Source organism: Bos indicus, chromosome 1, assembly GCF_029378745.1.
Source record: "Bos indicus isolate NIAB-ARS_2022 breed Sahiwal x Tharparkar chromosome 1, NIAB-ARS_B.indTharparkar_mat_pri_1.0, whole genome shotgun sequence".
Taxonomy (NCBI): Eukaryota; Metazoa; Chordata; class Mammalia; order Artiodactyla; family Bovidae; genus Bos; species Bos indicus.
In genome coordinates, this window is record NC_091760.1 from 2,146,106 (window position 1) to 2,160,942 (window position 14,837).

General features: G+C 42.7%; 1 non-coding gene across 1 annotated transcript; it reads left to right on the top strand.

Annotated features, from left to right (window-relative positions):
- Positions 1-13,535: 13,535 nt before the first annotated feature.
- Positions 13,536-13,642, top strand: LOC139185382 (U6 spliceosomal RNA). Its single transcript, XR_011569010.1, has one exon. It is a non-coding gene; the product is annotated as a U6 spliceosomal RNA (small nuclear RNA).
- The last annotated feature ends 1,195 nt before the right edge of the window (positions 13,643-14,837 follow it).

A 14,837-nucleotide genomic window follows, 5' to 3' on the forward strand; every position in this document is an offset into this window, starting at 1 on the left:
AATATTGTTAAGATGCCAGTACTACCCAAAGCAATCTACAGATTCAATGCAAGTCTTATCAAAATCTCAATAATAATTTTAGAGAATTTTGAAAAACCAATCCTAAAATTCATATGGAATTTAAAAAACAAAACAAAAAAAAACCCCTGAAAAGCCAAAGCAATTTTGAGCACGAAGAACAAAGCTGGAGGCATGGTACTTCCTGATTTCAAACTGTATTACCAAGTTATAGTAAGCAAAATAGTACTAGCATAGAAACAGACACATATACCAGTGGAACAGAATAGAGTGACCCGAAATAAACCCACAAGTATAAGGTCAACCAATGACCTTAACAGGGATCCAGGAATAGATAATGGGAAAAGGATAGTTTCTTCAGTATATTGTGCTGGAAAAACTGCATGTCCACTTGCAAAAGAATAAAAATGGACTTATACAACCCACACATGTGCTGGGTGCTAAGTCAATTCAGCTGTATCCAATTCTTTGGGACCCTATGGACTGCAGCCCGCCAGACTCCTCTGTCTATGGGATTCTCCAGGCAAGAATACTGGAGTGGGTTGACATTTCCTCCTCCAGGGGATCTTCCTGACCCAGGGATCGAACCCACATCTCCTGTGGCTCGTGCATTGCAGGCAGATTCTTTACCACTGAGCCACGAGGGGAGCTTCATACCACCCACACAAATCAACTCAAAACAAATTAAATATATATATATATATATTTGAACTGTGGTGTTGGAGAAGACTCTTGAGAGTCCCTTGGACTGCAAGGAGATCCAACCAGTCCATTCTAAAGGAGATCAGTTCTGGGTGTTCTTTGAAAGGAATGATGCTAAAGCTGAAAATCCAGTACTTTGGCCACCTCATGCGAAGAGTTGACTCATTGGAAAAGACTGATGCTGGGAGGGATTGGGGGCAGGAGGAGAAGGGGACGACAGAGGATGAGATGGCTGGATGGCATCACCGACTCGATGGACATGGGTTTGGGTGAACTCCAGGAATTGGTGATGGACAGGGAGGCCTGGTGTGCTGCTATTCATGGGGTCACAAAGAGTCAGACATGACTGAGTGACTGAATTGAAGACTTGAAACCATAAAGCTCCTAGAAGAAAACATGGAAGAAGCTTCTTAACATTGGCTTTGGTAACAATTTCTTGGGGACTTCCATGGTGGCCCCATGGTTAAGAATCTACCTGCCAATGCAGGGAACCTAGGTTTGATCCCTGGTCTGGGAAGATCCTTGGGATTACCATCTGGGAAATGCAAATCAAAGCCGCAATGAGATGTTACCTCACACCTGCTGAAAGGACTGTTACCAAAAAGCCAAGAGAACACAGTTATGGCAAGAGCCTGGAGAAAAGAGAACCCTATACACTATTGGTGAGAATGTAAATTGGTGCAGCCACTATGGAAAATAGTGTGGATGATCTGCAAAAAAAAAAAAAAAAAAAAAAATAGAAGTACCATATGACCTGGAATCCTTCTTCTGATTCTATATCTAAAAGAATTAAAATCAAAGTGTTAAAGAGATATCTCACTCATGTTTGTTGTAGCATGATTACAACAGTGAAGACAGGAAATAAAATGTCGAAGAATGGGGCTTCCCTGGTGGTCCAGTGGTTAAGAATCCAGCTCCCAATGAAGGAGGTATGGGTTCGATCCTGGCTCCAGGAAGATGCTGCAGACCAACTAAGCCTGGGTACCACAGCTACTGAGCCCACTCTGGAACTACAGAAGCCCAAATGCCTGGAACCTGTGGTCCCCAGCAAGAGAAGACACCATAGTGAGAAGCCCAGGCACCACAACAAACAATAGTCCTGGCTCACCGCAACTATAGAAAGTCCATCGCAGCAAAAAAGACCCAGCACAGCCAAAAAATAAAATAAGTAAATAAATCTTTTTTAAAAAAAAGTCCAAGAGTAGATAAAGAATATGTGGTAAATGGGATATTATTCAACCTTGAAAAAGAGGAACTTTGCTGTTTGTTTGCAAAGATGGGCTCAATAAAGGACAGAAATGGTATGGACCTAAAAGAAGCAGAAGATATTAAGAAGAGATGGCAAGAATACACAGAAGAACTGTACAAAAATGATCTCCATGGATGAACCTGGAGGATATTATGTAAGTGAAATAATCCAGACACAGAAAGACAAATGCTATACGATGCCACTTACATGAAATATCTAAGGTAGTGAAACACACAGAAGCATACATGGGAAGTGATTGGCAGGAGCTGCGAGAAGTGAGGAACCAGAAGGTATTAGTCAAAGAACACAAAGTTTCAGTTTGACAAGAAAAAAAATTTTTTTTTCTGTAATTTAGAATTTCCTCAAAATTCTCCAAGCCAGACTTCAGCAATACGTGAACCGTGAACTTCCAGATGTTCAAGCTGGTTTTAGAAAAGGCAGAGGAACCAGAGATCAAATTGCCAACATCCGCTGGATCATTGAAAAAGCAAGAGAGTTCCAGAAAAACATCTACTTCTGCTTTATTGACTATGCCAAAGCCTTTGATTGTGTGGATCACAATAAACTGTGGAAAATTCTGAAAGAGATGGGAATCCCAGACCACCTGACCTGCCTCTTGAGAAAGCTGTATGCAGGTCAGAAAGCAACAGTTAGAACTGGACATGGAACAACAGATTGCTTCCAAATAGGAAAAGAAGTACGTCAAGGCTGTATATTGTCACACTGCTTTTTTAACTTATATGCAGAGTACATCATGAGAAACGCTGGACTGGAAGAAGTGCGAGCTGAAATCAAGATTGCCGGGAGAAGTATCAATAACCTCAGATACGCAGATGACACCACCCTTATGGCAGAAAGTGAAGAGGAACTAAAAAGCCTCCTGATGAAAGTGAAAGAGGAGAGTGAAAAAGTTGGCTTAAAGCTCAACATTCAGAAAACGAAGATCATGGCATCCGGTCCCATCACTTCATGGGAAATAGATGGGGAAACAGTGGAAACAGTGTCAGACTTTATTTTTTTGGGCTCCAAAATCACTGCAGATGGTGACTGCAGCCATGAAATTAAAATATGCTTACTCCTCGGAAGGAAAGTTATGACCAACCTAGATAGCATATTCAAAAGCAGAGACATTACTTTGCCAACAAAGGTCCATCTAGTCAAGGCTATGATTTTCCCAGTGGTCATGTATGGATATGAGAGTTGGACTGTGAAGAAAGCTGAGTGCCAAAGAATTGATGCTTTTGAACTGTGGTGTGGGAGAAGACTCTTGAGAGCCCCTTGGACTGCAAGGAGATCCAACCAGTCCATTCTAAAGACATCAGCCTTGGGTGTTCATTGGAAGGACTGATGCTAAAGCTGAAACTCCAGTACTTTGGCCACCTCATTCGAAGAGTTGACTCATTGGAAAAGACTCTGATGCTGGAAGGGATTGGGGGCAGGAGGAGAAGGGGATGACAGAGGATGAGATGGCTGGATGGCATCACCGACTCGATGGACATGGGTTTGGGTGAACTCCAGGAGTTGGTGATGGACAGGGAGGCCTGGCGTGCTGCAATTCATGGGGTCACAAAGAGTCAGACACGACTGAGCGACTGAACTGAACTGGATTGAAACGTTTTATATGGTATATGTTTAAGATTCGATTAGCCAGAAATTGTAATTCATTTTCAACTAAGTTTTTGTGATAGGGAATAAGTGGTGCAGTGGTAAAGAATCCACCTGCCAATGCAGGAGATGTAAAAGACTCAGGTTTGATCCCTAGGTTGGGAAGATCCCCTGGAGAAGGAAATGACAACCCACTCCAGTATTCTTGTCTGGAGAGTCCCATGGACAGAGGAGCCTGGTGGGCTACAGTCCGCAGAGTCACAAAGAGTGAGATACAACTGAGCACACACACTACATTACATTATTAGAAAAGAAAAAATAAGAAGGGAAGTCAAGAGAGTTCCCTGGTGGTCAGTGGCTACTCCGTCCTCTCAGTGCAGGGGATGCAGGTTCGACCCCTTGTCACAAAGCTAGATCCCACGTCACAGCTAAAGACCCCACGTGCCACAACCAACACCTGGTGCAGCCAAAGAGAAGCCCAGGTGTCAAAATCTGATCCTTTTCCAAAAAGGAACTTCAGTGCATGCCCTAGGCCAGTGTAATCACCTCTGCCTTCTTATTTTATATTCCTGTATAAGGACACTTGACCTTGAGTTCACACAAGATCATTAATTCTCAAAGATACCTCAAAACTAGACCTGAGTTTCTAACTACAGCCCTTAGAAAGTGAAGAAATGTGAATGTTTCCAATCAATGGAGAAAAAAAATCCCATGGTGTCACCAAGTCATATTTAAAGCTGTCAGTCATGGCTCTCATCAGCCTATCAGCTTCTCCGTGGTGAAAAAGGGAGCCACCATTTCTGGCCAATTCAAGCTCTGTCTCCCAAATCCCTCCTCACTGAGACCTGGGGCTGTTTTCTTCGCTAATTGCTCAGAGCCAGACTGTGGCCCTGTAAAATCCTGTATCTCTGCCTGGCTGCTCAGTACCACCTTTGTTCCTCAAACAGTGGCTCATACCCAAGTCACAACATTTCAAATGTATCTTGTTCCTAAATGTTTTATCAGTGAGCCAGTGAAAAAAAAAAAAAAAAAGTGTTAGTCACTCAATCGTGTCCGACTCTTTGTGACCCGTGGACCATAGCCCACCAGGCTCCTCTGTCCATGGAATCTCCCAGCAAGGATACTGGAGTGGGTTGCCATTCCCTTCTCCAGGGGGATGTTCCTGACTTAGGGATCAAACCCAAGTCTCTTGCATTGCAGGCAGATTCTTTACCGTGTAAGTACCCGGGAAGCCCCGTGAACCAGTGATGTTTCCTGTCCCCCACTCCCGACACCCTTGCCCCCACGTTTAGATCCTGTCAGCCGTGTTGATTTGCCTGCGGTTGTCTGTCTTCTCAGCAAGCCTCCCGGAAATATCTAGACTAATCTTTACCTCTCTCTCACCCCATCAACTTGCATGTCCTATTGGTTGTGTGCCTTGCGGAATGAAACCCTGTGGGCAACATACATTATTAGGTAGGCATTAGGCAGTTCCCTAAACATTTTCCTCCCTTTTGATCCACCAATTTCAAGTTATTTTTTAATTTTGAAAAAATAAGGGTTGTTTTTTTTAATTTTTTTGGAAGAGGGGCAGCTCAACTCTGGGCTTCACTTACAAAGAAAAATAAAAAGATGAAGCAAAAGTTTGCCTAAATGAAATGTCGGAGAAGGCAATGGCACCCCACTCCAGTACTCTTGCCTGGAAAATCCCATGGACGGAGGAGCCTGGTGGGCTGCAGTCCATGGGGTCACACAGAGCCGGACACGACTGAAGCGACTAAGAAGCAGCAGCAAATGGAATGTTCTCTTATTTTCACCTTTGCCCACCCTCTCCTGCACATAAATTATGGGATGTTTGTGGGAGACATTCTCCTTAGCACAGTATCTTTTTTTTTTTTTAGGAAACAAATACTTAATGTATTTTTTAATTTTATGACTGTAAAGAGACAATACTTCCTGTATCTCCACTTACTGAAGCAGTTAGCTTTTCTTCTAACTTTATCGTGAAATATCCTCAACTGCCTATTGGAGGCCTTTAAGTGTTCTTAATGTTAAACGTCAATAATGTGGGAGGTATTAAACAGCTTTGTGTTCTTTCTCCACAAGTGCAAAGTCCAAAAGAACACATATAGGAGGATTTTAGATTTATAATAGTAAAATGAACAAAGGCCATGAGCTGGAGAAGGTTGCAGATGGATCAGACAGCATCTGCAGAGGTCTTGGAGGGGCCAGGCTTCCAGGGTGAGGTGAGAGCACCCAGAAAAATAAACTAGGGGGGCAGTCATTCAAGGGTAGGCCTGCTCAGCATGGGGGAGTTTCTAAGCTGGAGGTAATTGGGGCTAAATGGATTCAAAGGGAGCAGGTGTGCAAGTGTGCACCTGTGTAAGCAGGAACACACTCAGAGGTCACCGTGAACCGGGCTCGTGGAGGTTGAAGGCAGGAGTGTGAGGGATGGAACCTGTCAGATTGGGAGACTGACAGGATATTTGAGGGGCAGCTAGAAAGGCAAAGGTCAAGAATAGCGAAAACATTCAAAGGCTTCCCCTTGTTTTGGTCATACTCCCGGGTGATGTTTCCTCAGCTCCTAATTCATCACGCTTATATTACAACTCAGCATGTTGGTGTTTTTTCCTCTGGTTGTTTTATCTTCATAAATCTTCATAGCAAGTGTATAATCTTCTGTAGAGCCCAGGTGATGTCTTTTACTGCTCAAAATAATCTCCCCTTTCAGAGAACTTTAACCAAAGGAAGGAAGACGATAGTCCTGAAGCCTGCTCAAGAAGCACCCCCAAAATGACCTGGCCACCCGAGGGATGTCGAAAGGTGGATGTTGTGACACCATGGGTCAGCACTTCCCGTGGTAAGAAAGTCAACATATAAGCACCATCTCAAAGTCTAGCCCTCTGGGAGGAGCATCGCCCCCTGTGTTACTTGGGCTCTGTTGATGGACACTGGCGAGAATGTCCCCATTATCATCAGACAGGACTGAAGAGACATTTAGTAAAAAAAGCAAAGCACATAGGCACTAGATTATAAGTAATAGCTATGCAGCCCCCTGCTGACGCAAGGTCAAGTTTGCCTTGGCAAAACAGATCTATGCCCTTGTTCTGAACTTTGTTGACCATCCTTGTATAAAGGAAGAAGAGGACAGCCAGCTGAGAGGGTGTAGGAGGCAGAGGGGATTCCAACAGAGAAGATATTCAGAAGGTAAATGATTATTTTTACTGGAGAAGGTATTTAGTAAGTAGCCAGCTTCCTCAAAAGCTGCTATGAGGAAGATTCTGTACTTTAGAATGTATCAAATCTAGATAGAATGTTTTCCTATTAGATAGTATCTATTTTTTCAGATTGCCCATATTTTTTGAGAGTCTCCAAAAGAAATTCATTAACTTTATAATGCTTGAAGTTATTTTCTTTGAAAGTGAAAACTGCTCAGTTGTGTCCAACTCTTTAGGACCCCATGGACTGTAGCCTGCCAGCTCCTCTGTCCGTGGGATTCTCCAGGCCAGAATACTGGGATGGGTAGACATTCCCTTCTCCAGGGGATCTTCCCAACCCACGGATGAACCCAGGTCTCCTGCGTTGCAGGCAGATTCTTTACCACCCAAGCCACCAGGGAAGCCCAAGAATACTGGACTAGGTAGACTATCCCTTCTCCAGGGGATCTTCCTGACCGAGGGATTGAACCAGGGTCTCCTGCATTGCAGGCAGATTCTTTACCGGCTGAGCTACCAAATACTGGAGTGGGTTGCCGTGCCCTCCTCCAGGGAAACTTTCCGACCCAAGGATCCAACCCAGGTCTCCCGCATTGCAGGCAGATTCTTTACCGTCTGAGCCTTATAAAATCGTAGCATATTATTAGCTTCTACAGGTAAACCTCCTTCCTTGTGCTGCTGCACTGTGCTGTCTTTTTAGTCATGTCCAACTCTTTGCGACCCTATGGACCATAGCCCATCAGGCTCCACTGTCCATGGGATTCTCCAGGCAAGAATACTGGAGTAGGTTGCCTTGCTCTCCTCCAGGGGATCTTCCCAACTCAGGGATCAAACTCTGCTGTCTCTTATGTCTCCTGCATTGGCAGGTGGGTTCTTTACCTCTAGCTCCACCTGGGAAGCCCAACCTCTTTCCTTACAGAACTGTAAACCAGGGGTTGGTTTGCAAACCCTAAGCAGTGGGCCAAATCTGTTCTGCTGTCTGTGTAAATAAGGTTTTATTACAAGAATACAGCTAGGTGACTTTTTCACACATTTTCAAGGGGCTGCTTTCATGCTATAACTGCAAAGTTTAGTTCTCAACAATTTTACAGGCCACAAAGCCTAGAATATTAAGTATCTAACCTTTAACAGAATGTTTGCTGACCGCTGTTACAGATAAAAAGACACATAAGAAACATGCCAACAAAATACAACCTGTGGAACTTTCCTGAATCCTGATTTGAACAAACCCAAGATAAGACAACATTTTTAAGATAGGAAAATGGACATGGGCAGATAGATTATAATAAAGAAATATTGTTAATTTCATCAAATTGGCCATATTTTAAAAAATAAATACAATGGCAACAATAGCAACTATTTATGCTGCCAGAAGGAAAATAATTTTCCTCACATGCAATTAAGATTACAGGATAATTGGGAGCCATTGGGTGGTTCCTCCCACATTACATCAGCTTGAACTTTCAGCCTAGGTTTACTGAGGTCTTAGGAGAACATTGAATAAAGAAGTCCACAACTGACCTTAAAATCAAATATGTAATCACTAAAAAAAAATTCCCCATGTTAACTAAACACTCATCTATAATATTATTGCGGATGGAACAAGTCTTTTTAGCAATAAAGAATCGTTACATACAGCGCTATTATTAAATGATTCCTACAAAGGGTGAACTTTTGGGATAATTAGTTACTTACAAATCCTTTCACTTGTTTTTCTTTACCCCTCTCCACCAAAATGTCCAGCATGTAAATGAGAGGGCCCTTGGGACCCAGAATTACAGTTCACCTCCATCAGTAATATTCCTGATTGATGTTGGAGAGTAGCCAGGTAGGGACTCTCCTCCAATTACAAATGATTCTGTGATTAAGAAATGACAAGTCTCTGGATGCAGCAGAGCAGAGCAGTTGGCCTGATGGTGAAGAAGACCAGCCCCTGACTACAGCGAGGACCAGGCACCCTCCTCCCTTCCCCAGCTCATCCCCACTCACCTGGATCTCTGAGGCACATCCTCATGCCAGGGCCGAAGGATCTTTCTGGAAATAGATCTCATTCCGTTTCTCCACAGCTTAAATACTGCAGTGGCTCCCTATTGCCCTCCGGTTCAAACTCCTCCTTGTGCGGGGTCCTCCGTGAACCTCCGTCACCTGCCACTCCTCACCTCGTCACCCCACTGGATTTGCAAGTCCCTAACCCCTGCACGCACCTCCCCTCCTGTCCTTTGCCCTCTGCTTGGAACACACTCCACTTCCTCCACGTAGCCTACTCCTATCCTCCTTCCTTTTTGAAAAAAAAGAAAAAACTATGAGTTATACAGACAGAGATTGCATGAAGCACATATGAAGAATTTAGGGAAAAATTATTCAAGACAAGCATCCTGGATTCCCCCATCCCAGAATCCTCTTCTGTGCCTCTCCAGAAACAGCCCCAACTTGCCCCCACTTTCCCTGCTTTTCTTTTCTTTTTTTTGTTTTTTGTTTTTGATATTTATTTATTTTATTACCACAGATCTTAGTTACAGGGCTCAGGCTTAGTTACTTTGAGGCATGTGGGATCTTGGTTACCGGACCAGGGATCAAACCCAGGTGCCCAGCACTGCAAGACAGATTCTTAATCACTGGACCACTAGGGAAGTCCCTCCTTGTGTTTCTTTATGGTCTTACCATCTATGCATATATTCCCTAAGCAGTATCTTATTTCTGCGTCCTTTTAAAATGTTGCATTCGTGACTTGATTTCCACCCCCCAACATTGTGTTCGTGATCCAAGTTATTGAGTGTAGCCATAAATTCACTTCCTTTCCTTGCTGATACTATTCGATTGGACCACAAGTCTTCTGTTCTGCTGATGGACATGGACTGTTTCCTTTGTGGGTGCTGAGTACCAGTGATACTGCTGGGCACATTTTTGTACACACAGACCAGAGCATCCATGTGCATGGGCAAAAATTTCCTCTAATTGCCATCCCCAGGAGTAGAGCGCTACCACCCAGGCCATGCAACTACTTCAGCTTCCTACATACCGCCAGTGGTTTTCCCAAGCGGTGGTACCAGTATGCACCTGCATTAGCAGCATGTGTGGTTTCGCTAATTCATCTTCTCTGCTCCTGTGTCAGTTTTGACCACTGCACTGCAGAAAAGGAAAGGAAAGTGAAGTCACTCAGTCGTGTCCGACTCTTTGCTACTCCATGGACTGTAGCCTACGAGGCTCCTCCGTCCATGGGATTTTCCAGGCAAAGGTACTGGAGTGGGTTGCCATTTCCTTCTCCAGGGGGTCTTCCAACCCAGGGATTGAACTCAGGCCTCCCACATTGCAGGCAAATGCTTTACAGTCTGAGCCACCAGGGAAGCACTGCAGAAAGTTTTGCCCTCATCCTGAAAGTCTGGATTAGATGCCTTTGTGCTCCTTTAGCACCTGTGCTCACCTCATGGCCACACGAATCCGACCCTATGGCATATGCATGACAGATGTGAAAAGATGCGGCTCAGATCCCTAGCTGCTGGCCCCTGGGACCCCCTGCTCCACTCGTGCTAAGACCACACATCCCTCAGACTGCTCCCAGCCAAGGACTGAGCACAGTGAGGGTACCATTCCAGGCTCAGTTCTATTACCCCCAGGACTCCTCTGATGGATGACGCGGGCTCAAGGACTTCCCAGTGAGCTGGCACGTCCTTTCTTGGAATTGCACTGCAGCACAACGCTCTCTGTCCCCACCTCCTCTCCCCCACCTTGCACAGATGTACTGTAATGCAATCTGAAAGCTCTCCCACCTTCTCTGGTTCCCTCCTTCATAGGTCTGTCCTTGATAGGCATTTCCTCCAAGAAATCTCTTACGTGAACATGTTTCTACTGTCATCTGAGGGCAGAAGAAAATTGCTCGGCCCAACCTGGATACCTCTTTTATTTCCATGGGTGTAGTCCGAAACTGTACTTCCTTAATTAAAAGGTGTGGCCAATGTGCAGCAGTGAACGAAGGAGCTAAGATTTTCTTTTCAGGAGGAGAAAGCAAAGTCTCCTCCTAGGTCATTGGCTCGGGAATGCTCTGACCTCTCATTCCACAGTTCAAAATCCTCTGAGCACAACCCCACCTATCAGACTTGTGAGAATCCTAGAAAGGGGAAGGGGCCAGTCATCAGTGGCCTCTCAGCTGGCTCCTGTGGTCCCCACCTACTGGCGTTATACTTTAGATAATTCCCTGTCCTTGAGTGTGAGCCAGATTTAAAGACTAGCTTCTAGAGTAGTGAATACAGCAGAAGTGACAGAACATGACTTCAGAGATGAGGTTATAGAAAGACTGAGGCCTCCATTATAGTCTCAGAGATGGAGTAGAAAAGACGCTAGGTTCTGTATCAGAAGACTTAAGTGTAGTTTTTTCTGTGTGGCATGGCCAATACTGATAATACCTCTTTTCATCTTAAGTTCTTTATCTGTTAAAAGGAACAATAAAAAAAATTAAAAATTAAAAAAAATTTAAAAAGGAACAATAATACCTAACTAGCTCCTATTTTTGTTTTATACAGGAAGTTATATAAGAGAAAACTTTCATTGAATGTTGCTCTATCTACCTTTTTTGGACCAACACAATGATCACAGCAATCTGATGAGTGGATACTGTCATCATCCCCACTTATAGATGAGTAAACTGAGGCACAGAGATATTAAAGAATTTGCCTAAAGTAATATCTGGATAAGGGAAAGGCTACCCACTCCAGTATTCTGGCCTGGAGAATTCCATGGACTGTATAGTCCATGCGGTTGCAGAGTCAGACACGACTGAGTGATTTTCACTTTTCAAAATAATATAGCCAGTGGGCTTGCCTGTTGGCTCAGCAGTAAAGAATCTGTCTGCAATCCAGGAGCTGCAGGAGATGTGGGTTTGATCCCTGAAGAAAGACCCCCTGCAGAGGGCACGGCAACTTACTCCAGCATTCTTGCCTGGAGAATCCCATGGACAAAAGAGACTGGTAAGCTACAGTCCATAGGGTCACAAAGAGTTGGACATGACTGAAGCAACTTAGCACGCAGGCACCATATAGCCAGTAGTGCTGGAGCCAGGATGTGCCCATAAGTAATTTGGCTCCAGAGTCCACATCATGAACACAACCCTATTATCTATGGGTGAAAGCACTTTATCTAAAACATTATAGGAATATAAATCATGCAGTGACATATTGGTGTAAAGATAGACACAACAACCATCGGAGCAGAATAGAGTTCATAAACAGACCCACACACATATGGTTAACTGATTTTCAACATGCTTGCAAAGGCAATCCAGTGGAGAAAGGATCATCTTTTCAACAGATGATTCTGGAGAAACTTAATGTTTTTATTTGAAAAAATGAACCTCAATCAGTACTTCACACCATAGGCAAAAATTAACTAAAAAAATTTATCATAAACCTATTTAGGTAAAACTTAAAGCTATAAAACTTTCAGAAGAAGAAAATCTTTGTGACCCTGAGTTAAAGATTTCTCAGTTGCAATACCAAAAGCACAACTCATAAAAGAGAATAGTAATAAACTGGACTTTATCGATATTTAAACCTCCTACAACTTGAATAGACATAGTTAAAAAGCAAGCCAGGGACCATGAGAAAATATTTCCAAGTCATGTGTATGATAAAAAATTGCGTCCAGAATCTACAGAGAAACTTGAAACACAACAGTAATAAAACAACTCAGTTTTAAAAATGGACAAAAGATATGAACAAACGCTTTGTCAAAGAAGATGATGAATGAGCTCGTGAAAAGATGTTCTTCATTAGTCATTAGGAAAATGCTAATTGAAACCACAGTGAGCTACCACTCACTACAATGGCCTGAGTTTGTTTTTTAAAGCAACTATTGGTGAGGAGAAGGAGCAACCACAATTCTCCTGCATTGCTGATGGGAATGAAAATGGTGCAATCATTTTGGTAATTCCTTAAAATGTTACATATAGACCTAGCCTAAGGCCCAGGCATTCTACTATTGGGTGTAAATACGCAGTGTAAATACCTTAGGTGTAAATACCTAAGATGAATGAAAACATGTGTCCACATGAAAAGACCTGTATAAATGTTCATAGCAGCTTAACTTGTAATAGCCAAAAACTTGAAACAACTAAACAACTCAGATGACCTCAATAGACAAATAAATTGTGGTATGCTCATGCGATGGAATACTACTCAGCAATAAAAAGAATAAGAGTGAGCTATTGATCTGTTCAACAACATGGGTGACTCTCATTATGTGGAGTGAAAGAAACCAGACAAAAAGAGTACATACTGAATGATTCTGTTTATATAAAATTGTAGGAAATTCAAACCATAGTGACAGAAAACAAATCATCAGTTGCTTGAAGGCTTGAAGTAGAAGTGAATGAAAGAGTCTATGAAGGGGCATAAGGAAACTTTTGGGAGGAGATAGATATATTTATTATCTTGATTAGGGCAATGGTTTCATGGATGTATACATATGTCAAAACTTAACAAATATGTGCAGTTTTGCATATCAATTATAACTCAAAAAAGCTGTAAAGCATAAATCACTCACAACATTATTATAGCCTAAGAAGTAATTGTAAGTCATTGCCTGACTTACCTCTTCCCTCATCTTCTGCTTCCTCTTCCCCAAATTCCTGGATAAGGAGTCAAGACCATATTCACCTCTGGTATTCATATAAATTAAGGAAGGAAAAAGTCCATGTGGAAAGAATTTTGTTAAGTTCTACAGGAGATACAAAGTTGGATAAGAAATAGTTCATGTCTTCAGGAAGTTATAATCCAGTGCTCACTTCAGCAGCACATATACTAAAACTGGAACGATACAGAGAAGATTAGCATGGCCCCTGCGCAAGGATGACACACAAATTCGTGAAGCGTTCCATATTTTTAGAAAAACACCAATACAGTATACTAACGCATATATATGGAATTTAGAAAGATGGTAACGATAACCCTGTATGCGAGACAGCAAAAGAGACACAGATGTAAAGAACAGTCTTTTGGACTCTGTGGGAGAGGAAGGGGACGGATGATTTGGGAGAATGGCATTGAAACATGTATAATATCATATAAGAAATGAATCGCCAGTCCAGGTTCGATGTATGATACAGGATGCTTGGGGCTGGTGCACTGGGATGACCCAGAGGGATGGTATGGGGAGGGAGGTGGGGGGGGGCAGGTTCAGGATTGGGAACACGTGTACACCCGTGGCAGATTCATGTTGATGTATGGCAAAACCAATACAATATTGTAAAGTAGTTAGCCTCTAACTAAAATAAATAAATTTAAATTTTTAAAAAAGAAGTTATAATCCAGATAGAGAGGATATAAGTATGTTTAAAGTTAAATTATCTAACAAAGTATAAATATCAATTCTAAAAAATAGAAAACATTTAAAAAGAGAATGATTAAATGCCTAGTGAAGCATACAGGCAAACGATTTCCAAAGAGTTACTTTGAGCTGGGATGGTTCAGGAATGTTTCATGTAGGATGTGGGATCTGAGCTGGAATGTGAAGAATGGGTAACATTTAGATAGACAGGAGAAGTAAAGAGAATAACATAAGATGTTTTGATGGGGTCAGAGGATGGTGACATTGAGTGAATAAGTTGGATGGGAAGAAACGCTTTTATAGAAGAATCACAGAATTTAACTGTTCAAAAGTAGAACCAGAGTTGGAGGGTCTTGAGTGTCAGGCAGTCTAAACTCCCAGCCTTTATTTCATCTTAACATGAAGAAGAACTTGTGAACTAGTGAATTTTTCAGGGTTGGAATCATTCAGCAGAGAGTATACAAGCATTAGTGAGGAATATAGAACAGAGATAACTTCCCTGAACAGACAAGTTCTTCCCAATCACAAGACATGGGTCACAAATTCACAGGCTTTTCAAGAATCATTAGGGGTGGCCCTGGAAATTTGTCTGATAGTTATCTTTGTTCCTCCTGGAGGTGGTGCCTGACTTCCACGTGAGAGTCAACAGGGACCTTATTTTTCCCCTAATCCACCCTGCCTTCCTTCAGCCAGGGAATGGATGATCTAGGTGCAACCATAAGACTCTCTCCCATGATTCTGACTCCTGAATG